Raw genomic sequence first — 17,251 nt, forward strand, 5'->3', positions numbered from 1 at the left:
ATAGTCCACGTGGCAGAAATGAAGCACTACTCTTAGTAAAAGTCCAGGATTATACCCCTAATGCATTAAGATACTTTACCTCAAAACTTTTAATTTATACCCTTCTACAGAGAAGCTAGAACATATTAGGACTTTTTTTTTTTAAATAACACGTATTTTAAAAGCTCACAAATTGGTGCTCTGTTATGTTTTCTAAGTAGTTTCTAGGACTGTATATTTTCATTCAGGATGGGATCTCATAGAAGCTCACTGTTAGCTTCTTAAAATATCTAGAGGCATTAAAAATGGAAACTCAGTGGTTGCTAGGAGTTAGGTGAAAGGAGGGAAAAATAAGTGAAGCACAGAGAATGTGTTGAGCAGTGATAATATTCTATATGATATTATAATGGTAGACATATGTCATTATATATATGACTAAATCCTTACAATGTACAACATCAAGAGTGGATCCAGATGTAAACTATAGACTCTGGGTGATAAGGATGTGTCAACATAGGTTCATCATTTGTAATAAATGTATCCCTCTAGGGAGCAATGATAATGCAAGATGCTATACATGTGTGGGGACAGGAAGAGTTTGGGGAAATCTCTATACTTTCACCTCAATTTTACTGTGAACCTAATATTACTGTGAAAAAGTTAAGTATTTTTTAAAAATAGAAATTCAACTCGGCAAAGTACACAGTTTTTTTAAACTGATATTTCAGTTGTGGGAAGGGCCTTCTGAACGCTCTACACACTGAGTACTCTATGAATAAGTAATACTCAAATAATACCCCTGACAAACACACACACACACACACACACACACACACACACACACACACACATTAGGAGTCACCCAAGTCTGATAAATTTTTTTTATATTTACTCAATATTTACTCAACTTGATCCAAAGGTAGTTTCTACTGACTCCAAACAACTTAATTAATTTAAATAGTAAAGAATGCCACTCTCAGGCCAACTATATTAAAGCAGTGTAGATTTTGAAAGTCTAGGTCACAAAACCAAATACAGGTTCTCCCACTATCCCAAAGTATAGTGTTTCTATGAAACCTTTTGTAAACCAGGATGGTATACAGCAAAAAAGCAATTACTATATATATATATATATATATATATATATATATATATATATATGCCTAAGTGACCATTAGGACTTGACCACTGGATGACCGGCCAGTAGCTATGACATACACTGACCATCAGGGGGCAGACGCTCAATGCAGGAGCTGCCCTCTGGTGGTCAGTGCACTCCCACAGAAAACCTCCCATGGCCAGCCAACCTCCCATGGTCCCACACCTCCCCTCCCCTGCTAGCCGACCCCAGTCGGCCTGATTGGGATTGGGCGAGATGGCCCCGATGGCCCGATTGATGGCCAGGCCGAGCGACCCCGCCCATGCATGAATTCATGCACCAGGCCTCTAGTTAATTCATGTGGAAACATGTTTGAGCATACACAGACCCCAAAAATAACCTACCAAATCATATCAAATATACTTAATCATGTCCAGTTTTATGCCAAGGGGAACACTGATAGATACCTTATGGCACATCTTGCTAAGGGCCTCACAAAAGAAATTGAGATAAAGCGCAGATGTTCCCCATTCAAAGCTATGGCAGCATGAGACTGAGATGCTGGGTGTGGTTCCCAGGAAGGAGCTGGGCAGGGCCACTCTCAATACTTGGATAGCCTGCTGCCTCTATAAGGCTCTGCAAAACAAAGAAATGCTGGAAATTATCTTCACTTTTCTTCATTTTTTTTTTTTTGTAAAAGCATAAATCCTCTTCAGATTTCTCTCAGGTATTGAAAACAGGTGCTAATGTAGTTCTTTCATTAAAAGTAAAGTGAATTGGGGGATGCCTGCACACATCTTGGTTTTTTAGAGTTCGACTCTCCAACCAGCCTTGGCAAAAATGTTTTTGGTGAAGGAAGTGCTATGTACAGAGTTATGACAGAATGAAATAGCATTATAGGCATGAAGAACTGGACCCCTACAAAGGAGAGCTAAGAGTCAGGGAGGGCAACTAAGATGCTACTACAAAGAGTGGGGTTCAAATAAGAAAGCGTTATTCAAAATGAGATAAAGGTGACAGGTGTGAGAAACATTTCAAGCTTTTTTATAGAGTCAACAGAATCTTGACATGATAATTTCCAACTTGTAGGAAAGATCAAACATTTGTAGTGCCAGGCATTGAGAGCAGAACTAACAGGGAAGAGGGAAGGACCGAAGGCCATAAAAATGAGTTAAGTCAATCAAAACACATTGCTATTTTTTAAAAGAAGATAAACCTGAAAAGTTGAACTAGAAATCACTTTCCAATTTTTTCCTGATAACATACTTCCTCTATGGTTTGATGCGATTAAATTCGACAAACTTTTCTCTATCCCTAAATGTACAAGGAACTGTGCTCAAGGTGGCATCATTGGAAGACTGAAGAATGAATTAGACATGAATAATCAATTTGCTCATAGTATATAAGAGAGATAAATATATGCCTAACTAGTGGATTTAATTGTACTAAGTTCCATAATAGAAAAATAAGGTAATAAGCAGTGAGGGAAAAATTAATTCTTAGCCATGTTTTAGAAAAATACAATAATTACAACTGCATTCTAAATCCTTTGATTTGCAGAAATGGTTGGCAAACTTATAGACTTATACCAGGATACCACGATGACATTGGGACAATTTCTTAATCTCTGTGTGAATTCTCAATTTACTTATTCAGAAAGTCAAGGATTGTGTTAGCTCATTTTAGCTTACCTTTAATTCTAACAACTTTCTACTTCTATTTAACTGTTATTGAAGGGGATACAGAGAGTTTAGAATAGAGGGAAAGACTTCCTAGAGATTATCAGATTCTAAAGTTACTGACAATTCTTTCCATTACAAACTGAGAGATAGTCATCCGAACTTTGCAAATTTTCAAAACTTTTCATGTTCCCAAATTACCTGCCTTTAAACTCAAAAGAGATCCAACGCCAGGTGCTTGCACCAGCAAGCATTATCTAGTTGACATTTAGGGCAGGATTACTGAAGAATTATTGTGCATTTAGCAAGAAGGCTAATAGCAGCTAGACACATAGAGAAATACTTCCTCTTTTTCATTTCTTCATTTATTCTAGTTTAAACCTTTGTGCCTTAATTTAGCCATATGTTGAAACAACTTGATTGTGGCTAAGAAAGGAGTACAGATTTCCTATTTATAGTAGAATCAATTGGCTAGGCTAGTCTGTGAAAGGAAGTATTCAAGATAAATATATGTAGGGTTATTTCCACATGCACTGTTCAAAGACTTCTTCCAAAATCCTTTTGCTTCCTCAATGCTTAAAATAAACCACAGTGAGCTTTCTAATGACCTCAATGCAAAATATATGATGTATGTATATGTTTTATATATAGATATAGATAGGCCATTTTAGCAATTATTTTAAATACTGCCTAGTGTCTGCCTAAAATGTGGATGTCAGGAGAAAATTAATTTTGTATTTCTGGTGAGATGAGAAAAAATTTTGATTTTATCTATCAAGTTTAACATAGACTTGTATATAAAATTTCAAAAACATACAGATGTTTACTCAAAACAATTTAAATTAAAATTTAGTTAGATGTTAATATTCTCGTCTAGTCTTCTGGTAGAACTGTCCCTAAACTTGACACTTGACTAATCTCTCCTTTTTGAAATTCTTTTTAATAGGCTTCTGATACAACACCATCCTATCTTTCTCTCCATCTTTCTCACAACTCTAGACTATTTTTCTTCCCTTCCAAATAATCAAAGCCCTATACTTTGGTCTCTCCTAAGTAGTCTTGCCCTATGCCAACCTTGATGCATTAGCTAATTCAAACTCATTTTATCCTAAGAAGGACTATATATAAATCATTCCAGCCCAATTAAACTTGGCATCCTTTTCTCTGAAGTTTGTAAGAAGAAACAGTAAGAAGAAAATACGATAAGAACCACATTTACTGATAGTTATAATTGGTTTAAATTAAAAATAACTATATAAATGCAAGTGAAAAAATCAATATTCTAGTGGCTGACAATGTAATTCTAAGATAAAGCCTTATTTTTCACTAGCCTCAACCTATTTTCTTAAAGGAATAAAATATTTACCTTCATTGATTATGATTTATACCATCACTCATCAGCCAAGCATGGAAGAAAAATATGTGTTATGTTTCTTTTAATTCTATGAGATCAATAACAATGACACGAATTATTAATCAACCTTTGATGATTTATTATTTATGCCGTTGGCTATTAGATGCAAAATACTCTAAACTAAGTTTTTTTGGTGGTATCACCTGCTATTTTATTTTTTAATTGAATTTATTGAGGTGACACTGGTTAATAAAATTAAATAGGTTTCTATAATATGTTATCTGTATATTTTATTGTGTGTTTACTATCCCAAGTCACCATCCCGATTCCTTCTTCTACCTCCCCTCACCCTCATCTCCCTCTGGTAATCATCATACTGTTATCTGTGTCTATGAGGTGTTTTGTTTTGTTTTTAACTAGCTTTTTCAATAACTAGCTTTCCTTATTTGTTTTTATTTTCTCTACTGAATATAAAAAATTTTACCATCATCTTCAATAATAGCAATAAACATTTTTTGGTAAGCTTCTAACAGCAAGGCTGTTTGCTAAAATGTAAAGATGCAAAGATATAAATATCGTCCCTTAGAGAGTTACAGTAAACTGGATTAAAACAACACACCTAAATACATGAAAATACAAATAAAATACAAAGCAATATAAAAGTGGCAAGTGCATGTTCTTAGCAGTGATATAGGATTCTGAAAAAGGAAGAGCTTTCCTAATATTAAGACAGACCATGACAAAGGACTTAAAGCCGGGGCTTAGTGCAAAATTAGTAGAATTTATACTAATGAAATAGACATCCATTTATTGGGGAAAAAATGAAGAAATACTTTTGGCATTCTGGACAAAAGAAACACATGAGAGAACAATCGATTACAAGAAAGGTGCTGTGAAACCAAACCAAACAACAGACAAGAAGGGGAGAGCAGGACCTTACTTCCCGGGAGTTGAGGATATCTATCACATGGCATGATATTCCTATGGCCTCACTAGCTTCTGAAAAGGCTCTGCTCTTAACAGTTGAACAATTTATTGCCTAATTATTTCGTTTGCCCTTTTGAGGAGCCTCTCTGCAGGACACTTTCCCAGAGTGAGCTTACAAAACGTGGGCCCCTGGAATGTCACCCCCACACACACACTGCATTAAAAGCAAAATAACCTTTATCAAATGCTTTGTGACCATTTAGAATATTGCATTTGTGTTTTAATCGTGGAGTTCAGCAGGAATATAGCCAGTGGGAAGGACTTAATTACAAATGATGTCTTTCTCATGGTCAGGCTGGTGATCTCAAGGGAAGCGTTAATGAAGTGCGGAGCCCTCAGACTGGAAAGGTCAAATGGCTTCCCTCCCCACCACCCCAAAGTGCACATAGCTTCACCTTTAAGCCAGCAGATGGTCCAGCAGGTACAATACTAGCCTGAGGTGGAAATTCCAGGGAACTGGGACTCACATGGTTGTAGTTCTCTTCAATTCAGTGGATAATAGAGCAGCCTCTTTCAGAGTTGGAAGAAATGATTTTAAATATTAATGTATATTTCATTCTAAGTGTTATATGCGGGAAGGAATGCCATTCTGCTGGCGAATTTATTACATGTTCATGATACTTTTAGATCGATATTCTTTAAATGGTGAAAATGTTCCTGCTATGTTTATAATATCCACATATTTAAGTTTGTATTAGGTTAAGCCAGATAAAATTGCCTCTTTGGATTGGTCAAAAATAGTTGAATATTCCATTTTATTGGGTTCAGTCTGGTTACTCAAATTGTCTAACAATTAGCAAAAGAATACCAAGTTGCATTTTATAACACCATTCTGCTGATTTAATTTTCATTCTTAAAAAATACTTTTGTACACAATCTTTTCAAAATGTGCAGACTCAAGACAAGGGAACAAGGGCCATCCATGGGCCAGCTGATCTGATTTATCCTCAAGGCAATACCCAGAAATTGGTTTTTTAAGCTGAGGGAACACGATCAGTATTTAAACTATCATAATGATCCCATAGCCATACACCCACCCCCCTCACCTTTATGGAGCTTTAATATAAAGGATATCAGTTTTTAAGTCTAATTCCTTTATGTTCCTTAAAATACATAACATTCTGGACATGTACAAGAAACTGCATAAACGCTCTTTTCATCCTTAACAAGCAGAGATGTATCATATTCATATTGGCAGTTAATGCATTGTAACCGCCCTTGAAATAGCCACGAAATTAACGACATAAAATTGCGAATCCTTTAGGGGCCTGTGGGGAGAAATAAAAAAACAAAAACCAAAAAGAAACAATGAAAAGAGGCATCTTGCCTACTAGGTTTTGAAATTACAAGAAAGGTATTGAATAGCCTGTTGGAGGATCCATTTTTAATTATTTCATTTCGAAAATAACTGTCTTCACTTAGTGAGGGTTTGTGAGTAGTTTGGTTTGTCTTTGGAATGAAAGCTTTCCAAGAGGCACGTGTTAAATTTCCAAAAATCCGAATGGCAGGCCAGGGCGAGCCGGGGCGCAAGAACTGGAGAACTGGTGAAACACGTCAAGGAAAAGCAGGAAGATTTGTTATTTTTTATTTATTTATTTATTTTAGATCTCTTTCCCGCCTCTCTCCAAAGAGGAAGCCGCCTCGGTGGTTCAGGGTTTATCTGTAAGACAATAGCGCCGCTACCCGCCTCCCGCGCCGCTCCGACTGCGCGCTCCTCCTCCGCGCGCCCCTACGGACCCGCCCGGCCTCGCTAGCTCCGCAGCCCTAGGGGTCACCTGCCCCCCGCATCGCCCTGTCTCCCCTGCTCCCCTGTCCCGTTAACGACCCTTCCCTTCTACATACTCTGTCCGAAAACCCCTGCCCCATCAACCACCCGGCCGCACCAACCCTCTGCTCCCTCATCCTCTGCCCCAGGAGACCCGCTGCCCCACTGGTCCCCCCCTCCGGCCGGCGCCCGGCAGCAGCGGTTGTGATGAGCCCGAAGTCCACCCCGCTCCTCACCCAGGCGGGTGGACAGGAGCCTGGAGCGCGGCCGCGAGCCCCTAGAAACCCACCGGGCCCCGCGCCCACAGCGCCCTGCACCCCGCCTCTCCTGCCCGCCCGCCTGCGCCTCGCCTGGCGGGGGCCCCTCGGGCTTGTTTGCTTGTCCTCACCCCGCAGGCCAGCCCCGCTCCCTCCTCCCGGCTGCTTCCACAGCCCCTGCTTCCTGCGGCGTGTTTCTTTTTCCCCTCCTGGGCTCCATCAAAGGTGGCTCTGTTATTGAAATATGAAGCCATTTCCTCTCCAAAACCCTTGGTTACTCAAGGCGGGAATCAATGGACCTATATACTCTCCCAGGAGTTATAAATAAATGTCTATTTGTTCAGCAGGCGTTTTCCCCCGTGTCCCAGCATCTTCCAGCGGTTATTTTAGGGGCGAGTGTGTGTGTGTGTGTGTGTGTGTGTGTGTGTGTGTGTGTGTGTGTGTCCGTGCGCGCCCTGTGCCCATCTGGTCTAATCCTGGGTATGGATCCATCAGCCAACCCCACCCATCTCGTCTGCCCCTCGCATTCCACACGCTATAAATAAATCCAGGTTTTTGAGCTCTGTCATCCAGGGGTACAACAGCAGTTGTTTGTCTGTTAAAGGTGATTCCAACCCAAAAGCGATACTGAGTCCAGGAAACAAGGAAACACACCTCTGACAACTGCCGCGGAGGGGCACCTCCAGTTTAGGAAGCTTTATCTCTGTGGTCATAACTGCCTCCCTACCTGGCTACCCTGGGTCTGCTTTGGGGAAAGCCACGACCTCTCCTACCCTAGAGTTTCCCTTTTAAGCAGAAGCTAAACAACAAAGCGAAAGTTCAGTGTCCTGGGGCGTCCGCCTCACCCCGCTGGCCCTCAGGTCATTTCACAGAGCCCCTCGCCCCCATCCCTCCGGACACACCCAGGAGCGGTGAGGCTGCAGGAGGTGTGGTGTGGGTGGGGGCTTGTGGTTGTAGCTGTTGCTTTCCCTGGGCTTGGGGATCTGAGCAGAGGGGAAAGTCCTCTAAGAGCTGCTGTTTCACAAGGTCTGGGCACCGAGCTGCCCCTCCCTTCCTCCCTGAAGTTTGCATGAAGTGCACGTTAGGCTGTAATTAGGGGATCTGGGAGGAAAACTTTCCTGGTGACGCTCTGCTTTTCTTCTGCTCTTAGTGAGAAAGTGCCTCCTTCTTCCCTGGACCAGGACCTCTGCCATCCAGCGCCACAAAGACACATTCTACACACACACACACACACACACACACACACACACACACACACACACACTCGCTCACGCGCGCGCGCACACCCTTGCCCAGAGACAAACTTAAGGTGAGGGCAAAGAGCTTTAGCTCCACTTGATCTCCAGGCTCCAACTTCAGCAGGACTTGGGAGCATCTGAACTTCTGGATTTCGGGACAAGGTAAAACTTCCACAGTTGTTTTTTTTTTACTCTTTCGGCCAAACCTTGGTGCCTTTAAGATTTCAGAAAGCAAGACACATCACAATATATGTATACATTAAGATAAATTTTCTTATTATTTTCTCTTGAATTTAATGTGACATCTCAATTTTTTTAGGATTCCTGTCACATAAAATACTGTATTGCAATAAACAAGCTCAGTTAGAATTGGGGTGAGGATTAACAAGTATCCTGGCATTTGCCAGTGCTGCTATAAATCTGGTAGAAGTCTGGTTTCCAAGTAGTGGCTTTTTCATCTGTATTTCAACAGGCATTTTTATAGCACCTGAGATGAAAAAAATAAAAAAAAGAATAGTATAGGCTGAAGGAAATGCTGAGGAAGGGGACTGTCCATTCCAGACTTATGAGTTATGTTTTAGGGAATCTCCCCAAAATGTATGCACACTTTAACAGCTGATAGCTCCATTTTGAAAATGAAATGTATGTTCATAAACACTGCCTTTATAATCATTCAACGTGTGTGGGTATATTGGATATCCTATATATATGTGTATGTGAAAATGAAAGTTATTACAATCATAGGTAATGGCAGTTAGGTAGATCGTCTTTGAGATGTTACCAATTTTGGTCCAGGCCTTGCCAGTTAACTGTGAATTTAAGGTCATAGAATTATGATGCATTTCATATATTGGATCATCTTGATAGATATTGTTAATACACAACAATTTGTGTTATAGATGTTAAGATTACTTTTAAAAGTCGATTAAAGGAAATATGTAAGTGTTGGGACTGTTCACCACCCTAAGCAAATTTGAACTTTTGGGGGCTTAAATGAAGTTGTTTTCTTCCATTGAATATAACTGCTGTGTTGAAAATAAGATAGTTTATTATTTTGAAAATAAATTATTTTATTCTCATTTATCACTGGAAAAATACACAGAGTGGCCAGTACATTTGGGAGTTTTTAGGGTGGAAAGTGTTCCTGTACATGTTCCAGCGTGATGTCATAAAATCAAACATACTGGCTGGCTCCTTGGAAGCTAACGGTTCTTAAGAAATAAAGCCTGTGAATTAATTTCTAAGTGAAATGTAATATTTATTCATTATGAATGTGGTTTCTGGTAACCATTTTTATTTGATTATTTCAGTGTACTAACTTTGAAGTAATTTTGTACACACTTCAGTGACTTCAATATTTTAATGGAATCATAAAATGGGAATTTTGTTCTACCAAAAATATAGCATAGTAATTCTCCTTGGATAACTTTTAATGTAATGTTTCTTAATCTTTACATCAAGTTTTAACTTCATTTCCATTTATTTCTACCCATAAAGTAGTTTTTCCTCCCATTCTGTAAAATGGAATGTATGACAAAGGTTTGATGAGCATTTAAGCTTTAGTCTTTAGTTATTTGGGGGCTATCTGTTATTAGTTTAATTGTTTAAGCTAAGGAGAGAATGACTACATTTTTGGTAGTCTCTTCATAAAATTGAAGACAGCTTAAAGTAGAAAAACTAGATACGGAGAAGTAATTTTGCTTACTTTTAATTAAATGATCAGGAGAAAACCAACAGTCTCCAGAAATCAGTGGTCCCCAGGAAGAATGTACCCAGAGCCCAGTATTCCAAATAGGAGGCCAGTGAGCCTGGAGTTTCTATGAGAAACAAGAAAGAAGGGAACATCATGTTCTTATAAAGAGAGCCATTTATGTCAGCAAGACCCTGTCTCTCAAAGGAGTGACGGACACTGTAATTTAGAAGTACTGAAGAGACTTTCACAGATGAATCAATTCATTATACACCTAGTGGTTTCACCTCCTTTTCATCCCTTTTGGAGCAAGTAACACATCCAGGATAAATACATTCAGAGTATGCAGAGTTTGGGGAGATGGTTGTCCTGCTTTTTAGCTTTCTGGGTGTGAAACAACTGGTATTTTTCTGAGTAGTCGAAGAAGTCTTTGAAACCTTCGGTAGTACTGCACTTCACCTTTATAAAGATGAACAAGAGTCATATTCAGAAAATAACTCCCCTTGCCAGAAAGTACTAATTTTCTTTTCTTTTCATGCATGTTTTATCTTCCAGATTATATTTTTAAGATAATGGTCTTCTACCAGTTAAAATTCCAATAAAATACAAAACAAATTTGAAAAAAAAAAAGACTTTTACATTATAGTCTTCTGTTGCCTCTAGTTAGTTTTCCAACAGCCTGGATTTACTATTAGTCACCATAGTACCTGCTCTATGTTATTAAATGTACTTAGTCTGTTATTTAAAGGAAACAAAGTGTTGTTGGGGGAAATAGGGAGGGATGGAAACCTGACTATACTTAGGATTTTAATCAATAGTGTTTAAGGAGGATTAGAGGAAGCAGCTGGTTAAATAAATATTAGGTGTAGAGTGGACGTGATGGTATAAATTAATAATGCAGCTCTTTATTTACACCATGAATGGGAAGGTCTGTGACGGTTCAGTGTGTGAAAAACGGTCCCTGGGTGCCACCTAGTGGATGAGTCAAAGAAGGCGTTCTCAGCAACCTCCTACTAAAAAATTGAGTCTTCCATTCTGTAGACACTGCATGCAAACTGTATGCCAGACATTGGGGTAGGTGCTCAGAGTAAAAGTACAGCAAGGGGCTTTTATATAATTTAAAAACCGAGGCACCACTTAACACTTGATTAAGTTCCCAGTGGTTGCATTTAAAATCAGTTTACTCTTTGTTGCGTAATTTACCATCAACTTTCTCCCTCTATGAGGATACAGTTTAATAACTGAAATTTGCTTCTAATATAGGATATGTGTTGTGCAGAGTGGTCATGACCTAGTTCAAAAAGAGTGGGGAGAGGTTGAATCACCAATCACCCTTTTTTCAAGTGGAAAAATGTAAAATGTATTGTTTTCGAGTTTAAAAGGGTAAATACTAGCTTAAAAGTTTAGCACACAGTATCACATATTACTATGTACATATTTAGATTTTCCATTATATATAAAAAAGATAATAGTAAAAATTGCTTTTGGGTAGTGAGGTTTGCTTTTTATTTTTCCAAAATATTGTTCTCAAACTCTAATAATTAGCATATAGAGCAACTTCCTCTATACCTGTTACTCATAGGTAGTTGTGAAGCAGGAACATTGCTTCCATTAAATTGTCATAATGGGGAAAAAAATCCTAGACAGGAACAATTACCAGGAAAGACAGTGTTTGAAAGAAGCTTCAGGATATCATAGAAGATTAATCCATCAGAATATTAAACTGAGAGTTTTGAAAAACTTTTCTCCAGGAGATATATGAATTATTACTCCAATTGGCTCTCAGCAAGATCTATGGCTTAATGGTAATAGTGTTCAGCACATCAGCATTAATCAAGACCAGCTCTGAAATTCAGATGGGAAGGTAAAATGCCTCAGTCAGAAAAAAATGATTAATTTGTTACCTGCTGAGTCTAGAGGTATAATCCATAAATCGGCCTGCCGGGTGGAACGGAAGTTTCCTATTTAGGGAACTTTGGTTTTGTGTATGGCAGTGAGAAAGAAGGAAGCTGCTCATCAAGTCACACTAGTACTATGTGCTGTAGCTCTCACTTTATACCTGGAAAATGAATTCTAACAAAATCAGGAAGTCAAAATTGATGAAAACGAATCTAAAATATTACAAGAGCCTGAGTAACAGAAACAACAAAAAAGTTCTAGGCTCATAGTTTTTTGTTTTCAGAGAATTTTGAGCAGGCATCTTGAAAGTCATTTTCACATGGTTGCTATCTCTTAGCTGAGTGGATAAGCGCTTTCTTTCATGGTTGTGTGGACACAGATGGGCCTGGGAGGGCAGCTCTGACACTCCAAGGCTCCAGGAGGGCTATGCTTCCAACAACATGTCTAGTTGGACAGACAGGAAAAGCAAAAAATTCACTTGCACATGGTCGCTGTCCTCCAGTTTGCAACTAAAATTCAGACTGAGCACAGAGTGAGTTAGTGCTCATGGTTTGCACCAGGCACCATGCTAGGTGTTGCAGAGTAATTGGCTCAAGGAGTTCACAAGCTAGTGAAGAAGACAGATGGACACACATCATGAATCACTAGTAAAATTTGCCAAGTAGGTGCAGTTTGCCTTCTTAATCTCCTGGGACTTCTTCCTTTGAACTTATCCAAACTTTCCACCCTGCCTCTACCTCATAACCTGAGATTCCTGCTCTCCACCCTTCAAGCCAGAGAATCTGATACTTCTCTGGCTTATTGATTTCTTGACTGATTACACACATAAGTGTGAATGAGTTTCACTCATGCATTTACATTTCAAGCTTTTTATCTCTTTAAAGTAAATGTTTTGTTTTCTGTAAAAACAAAATTTCAAACATCTGGAGGCCTAGCCATCTTTACACCAAAGGGTGTAATTAAGTTGATTTACTTCTCCATGGTCTTCAGTCTCTCAGGGACTCCACTCCAGAGGGATTCCCTCAAGGCCTGTTTATAAAAACTTGAAGGACCTTAGGTCCTGTTAACCACTGGCTCCTTCTAGCTGAGGCTGATCAACCTGTCCTTCCACCCTGCCCCCAACCCCAGGGGCATCCAAGCCCATTCTTTTGAACCTTTCCTTTTCACTTTGCCATAATCTACTTTCAAGTTCTCTCAGCCCTCATTACCATGATTGAGTTGCTGTCCCTGAATAAGTAGACCACCTATGACTTGTTATATTCTACTGTTTGAGCCTTTATGCCACCCCCAAGTATCTGGGTCTAGAGGAAGGGGACAATGAGAATTTGTATATTTGGTCCAAGAATTCATCTAAGTCAAGGGGCTAAAAGAGGAAGACAGGAATATACACAGGGCAAGCACAGAAACTAGCTGTCACATTGAAAATACTGGTCAAAGCCAACATCTTTTAGAAATATGTGGACAGATACTTAACTGCACTTGGTTTCAGAGACATTTTGACATTGATGCTTATTATAGATTCTGGAAAACTAACTGCAGAAAAAGGAACAGTGAAAATTTGCTGTAATCAGAGTCATTTGTTTAAATTACATTTTACATTTAACATATGGCTTGACAGTCATGTTTTATTAACTGTTTCAGAGTTATTTATGTTCTCTTTGATTCTACTTCTTTGATTATGTTTGGTGCTCCTATAAGATACTGATCTGGTCTTATAGCATAAAGGTGTGCTTCCAACTTTTTAAATTGCCAGGACTGATGGACCAGATTGAGAGATCGGATTTCCTTCCCTTTCTACTCTGTAGCCTAGAGGAGAGGGATCATTGGCCTGCATTAAGCACCACGTGGTGTGATATAAATGCCGGACATTGTGTAGGCAACCCTATAAATGCTTATTGTTGCTATAAGTGCCCAGTACAGTGCTGAACATGAGGCATCAGGGGTCTCCTTGTCTTCTATCCCAAGTGCCTATATTTCAAATGTCTGAACACCTCCAAAGCCCAGGCCATTCCCTGATTCTGTCTTTGTGTCCTTATCAGTTGCCTTCCTATCTTTCAATGGTGTTAAATCCACAAACTCTTCTCAGATTTAAATAATACTGATTTGTATAAAGATTGTAATGTAATTCAAATTAATTGATAATTTTAACAAAATTTAAGGAAAGTGAGACTGGAGGTGGAAATAAATTTAGGAGGCCTTGGAACACTATGGGCACAATATAATAAGGCTGCATTGATTGATGGAGGAGAGAAGTCAAGGATAGTGTGAATGTTTCAAAGGCAGAAGATAACATGAAGAGGGATGCAATTGACTAAGATTGGGAATAAAGGAATAAAAGTTTCTGGAGACAACGGTGAGTCTAATTTAGGAAATGGGACAGCCAAAAACCCATCTGATTTGTACATATCTTAAGCCCAGGGGAGAAGTCATAACTGGAAATAGACATTTGGAAGTCTTTGGTATTAAAATGGGAGTTAAAATCACATGGGAGAGCACTATAGAACAGAAAGAGTCATCCCCCTGTGTTGCCAGAGCCAAGCACTAGACACTGAGAATTGCAGTGGAGAAAGTGTTAGGGTGGCTGAAGGAGGAATGCACCAGGCCAAAAGTGGTGAGGGATTATACATTTATTAGGTCATCTAGATACCAGATGGGCTGAGCCCCAAAATGGTGCCAGCATCCAGGTATGGAGAGTCAGAAATTATAAAGGACCCTGGATGGGCTTTTTCTGGATGGAAAATTCTCTGGGCAGGTCTGGAGGAGAAGGATAATGGTCTTAGCAAGTGGAATGTGATCTAAATAAAAGGGAATATCCATTGTGAAGTTGCCTAAAGGCCAGTTCCCAGGGGAGGAGAATTGATTCAATTATTTGATCAAAAGTAACAATCCAGCTTTTTGTTTTATGGAATAGGGATGAAGGTCATATCTTCAGTAGTTACTTCCTGCTGACAGGGAACGTGGAGATAATGGGGGGATGGACTTTGATAGTAGTCAGCTAGAAAACTGTATAGATTCCTCATGGTTGTAGCGAAGGGTTGTAGCAGCATGATTTCCCTGAGAGACTGCTTGGTGATGGCTCAAAGCGGTCCTGAAGGAAAGATGAAAAATGGCACAGAATACATGGGCCAAAACTGAGGATGAGGAATAGGAACATTAATGGCCCTATGAAGGGAAGTAGCCAGGTATACCAATTTATATTTTTTTTAGTCAGTAGCCCCATGAATTTGCAAAATATGCTAGAGGAGTGGTTAAACCCACTATGGCAGTTCCAAGCCCTGCTGTGATGCCGAGGGCTATGAGGAGAGGGATTATCTGGACTGCCCTTTTGTGTGAGATATAATGGGTTACAGGGACAGGTAAAGACTGATTATTGGGGTCTACATCTACATTGGATGAGAGATAGACGAGAGTACAGGTTCCTGGTTGGGAGGCAGATGTATGTGTTTTCCCCACAGAGGAAGAAAAATCCCAGATCATGGAGACAAGCTGAAAGGTGTAGGGAGAAGACATGAACTAAAGGGTGTGAGGTTCCTTTTCCAGTTCCGTGCTCCAAGCTGAAAGGGTAGTCACCATAGCGCTACTGGTAAGGGGTGACAGATGAGTGGTTGAGATCTTATTGCAGTGAAAGTGGGTGGAAATGCTAGAATGGGCTGTTATCCAAGAGAAAAGTGAAAGGGAAGGAAAGGAGCAGTTGCAGCCTCAGGTAAGGATGGTTGGATAAGAAGTAAAATGGACCAGCTGTAGGAAATAACCATTGGCTTCTGGGCAGACCTGGTAGTCAATCCATTGGGACCAATGGCCATTCAGTAGTTCTAGGTTACTGTGGTGTTGCCAGCTGATGACGGGAAATGGACTATTGTTAAATTGTCCTGTGACCTTGTAAAGCATAAAGGGGCTTGGGCAATTAGTGGGGTGTGTAGAGTGATAGGACCTGTGCCCGGGATGGAGGAAGGAGCTATTTTAGTAAGAGATTTAATGTAAGTATGGAAAAGAAGGGAGGCTTGATTTGCCTGGGCTGTAGGATAATTACCTAGAAGGGTATCTGTCTTTTTGAGAAATAGTTCCCTTTTCCTTTTTATAAGCTAGAGAGATTTTTACCGGATTCCATTTCTTGACTGGTATAGAGATGGTAGGATACACTGAAGAGGAGAGGGAAAGGCAGAGCCAGCAATTCCTGGCTAAGGTCGGATTGGTCTGGTTGAGGAGGGAATGGGCAAGGTTAAGTGTTTGTTCAAGATGAGTGGAAGTGAGAAAGCTCCTTATGGGTATAGGAGAGGAGGGTTGGAGTAGGATGAGAAGGAGAGCTAATCCCCACTTCCAAGGTTGGGATTGTCCCAAGTGGAGGAAAGGGTATGTTTGGGATCTAAAAAGAAGGAAATCTCATCCCATAGAATGATGGTGTTCTGGGGGCCAGTTTTAATTTGGAAGGCAGAACCATGGGATATGCCCCGATAGTTTAGCTGCAGTTGGGGTAGTTAGAAGTACCCAATAATGGCCTTGCCATCAGGGCTGTAAATTATTTCATGAATGGATTTCCTTTAGGAAGACCCAGTCCCCTGGCTGTAGAGGAGTAGGGGGGATGTCTCCCATAAAAGGTCGAGGGAGGACCGATCAGCAAGATCTCTCAGTAATTGATGGACAAGATTTAAAATGGGGACAGTCTCCTAGAGGAGTCTCTGTGGAAGGGAAGTTTCCTAATAAGAAGGCTCTTCCATACATGAGTTCAAAGGCACTAAGAAAGAGGGTGCACGGGGTGGAGGGGGGGAGATGGGGGGTTGCCCTGATGCACATAAGGGCTAGAAGTAGAAGAGTAGTCCAAGGTTCTTTAGTTTCAAGAGTTAATTTAGTTAGTTGAGAATTAAAGGAATTCACCTTTTCTACCTTGCCTGAAGATTGGGGCCAGTAGGGGTGTGTAGCTTCTGGAGGGGAAGGATAATGGCCTCAGCAAGTGGAATGTGGTCTAAGCAGAAGGGAAGTGCCCCACAGGTCATTTCCCAGGAGAGGGGAATTGATTCAAGTATTTGATCAAATCTAACAGAAAGATTGGCTATTTTATCATGAATAGCACCATCTAAGAGGACAGGAAGCTAATGCTCAAGACTGAAACTCCCCAATGGCCTGCAGGATACAGGTTATGTAGGGCAAAATTACAAGAAATCCTTGGTTAGTTGTTAGGCAACGTGATGGGAGCTGATTGTTTGAAGGTGAGGTAAGGGTGATGAATCAGGTCTTGAAGATAGCTCTGAGGGTTTTTTCCCCTCTGTCCGATTTTATGGGAAAGTAGCCCTAAGGTTTGTTCCAACT

At 40.0% G+C, this 17,251-nt stretch overlaps 1 protein-coding gene across 1 annotated transcript in view; it reads left to right on the forward strand.

The window, feature by feature from the left end:
* Positions 1–8,413: 8,413 nt before the first annotated feature.
* HAPLN1 (hyaluronan and proteoglycan link protein 1) overlaps positions 8,414–17,251 on the forward strand; it is a 71,532-nt gene continuing 62,694 nt past the window's right edge. Inside the window, exon 1 of the mRNA XM_079795659.1 lies at positions 8,414–8,520. The gene's annotated coding sequence lies outside the window, so the exon portion shown is untranslated. The remainder of the gene's footprint in view (positions 8,521–17,251) is intronic.

The sequence above is a fragment of the Cnephaeus nilssonii genome (assembly GCF_951640355.1).
Source record: "Cnephaeus nilssonii genome assembly, chromosome: 2".
NCBI lineage: Eukaryota > Metazoa > Chordata > Mammalia > Chiroptera > Vespertilionidae > Cnephaeus > Cnephaeus nilssonii.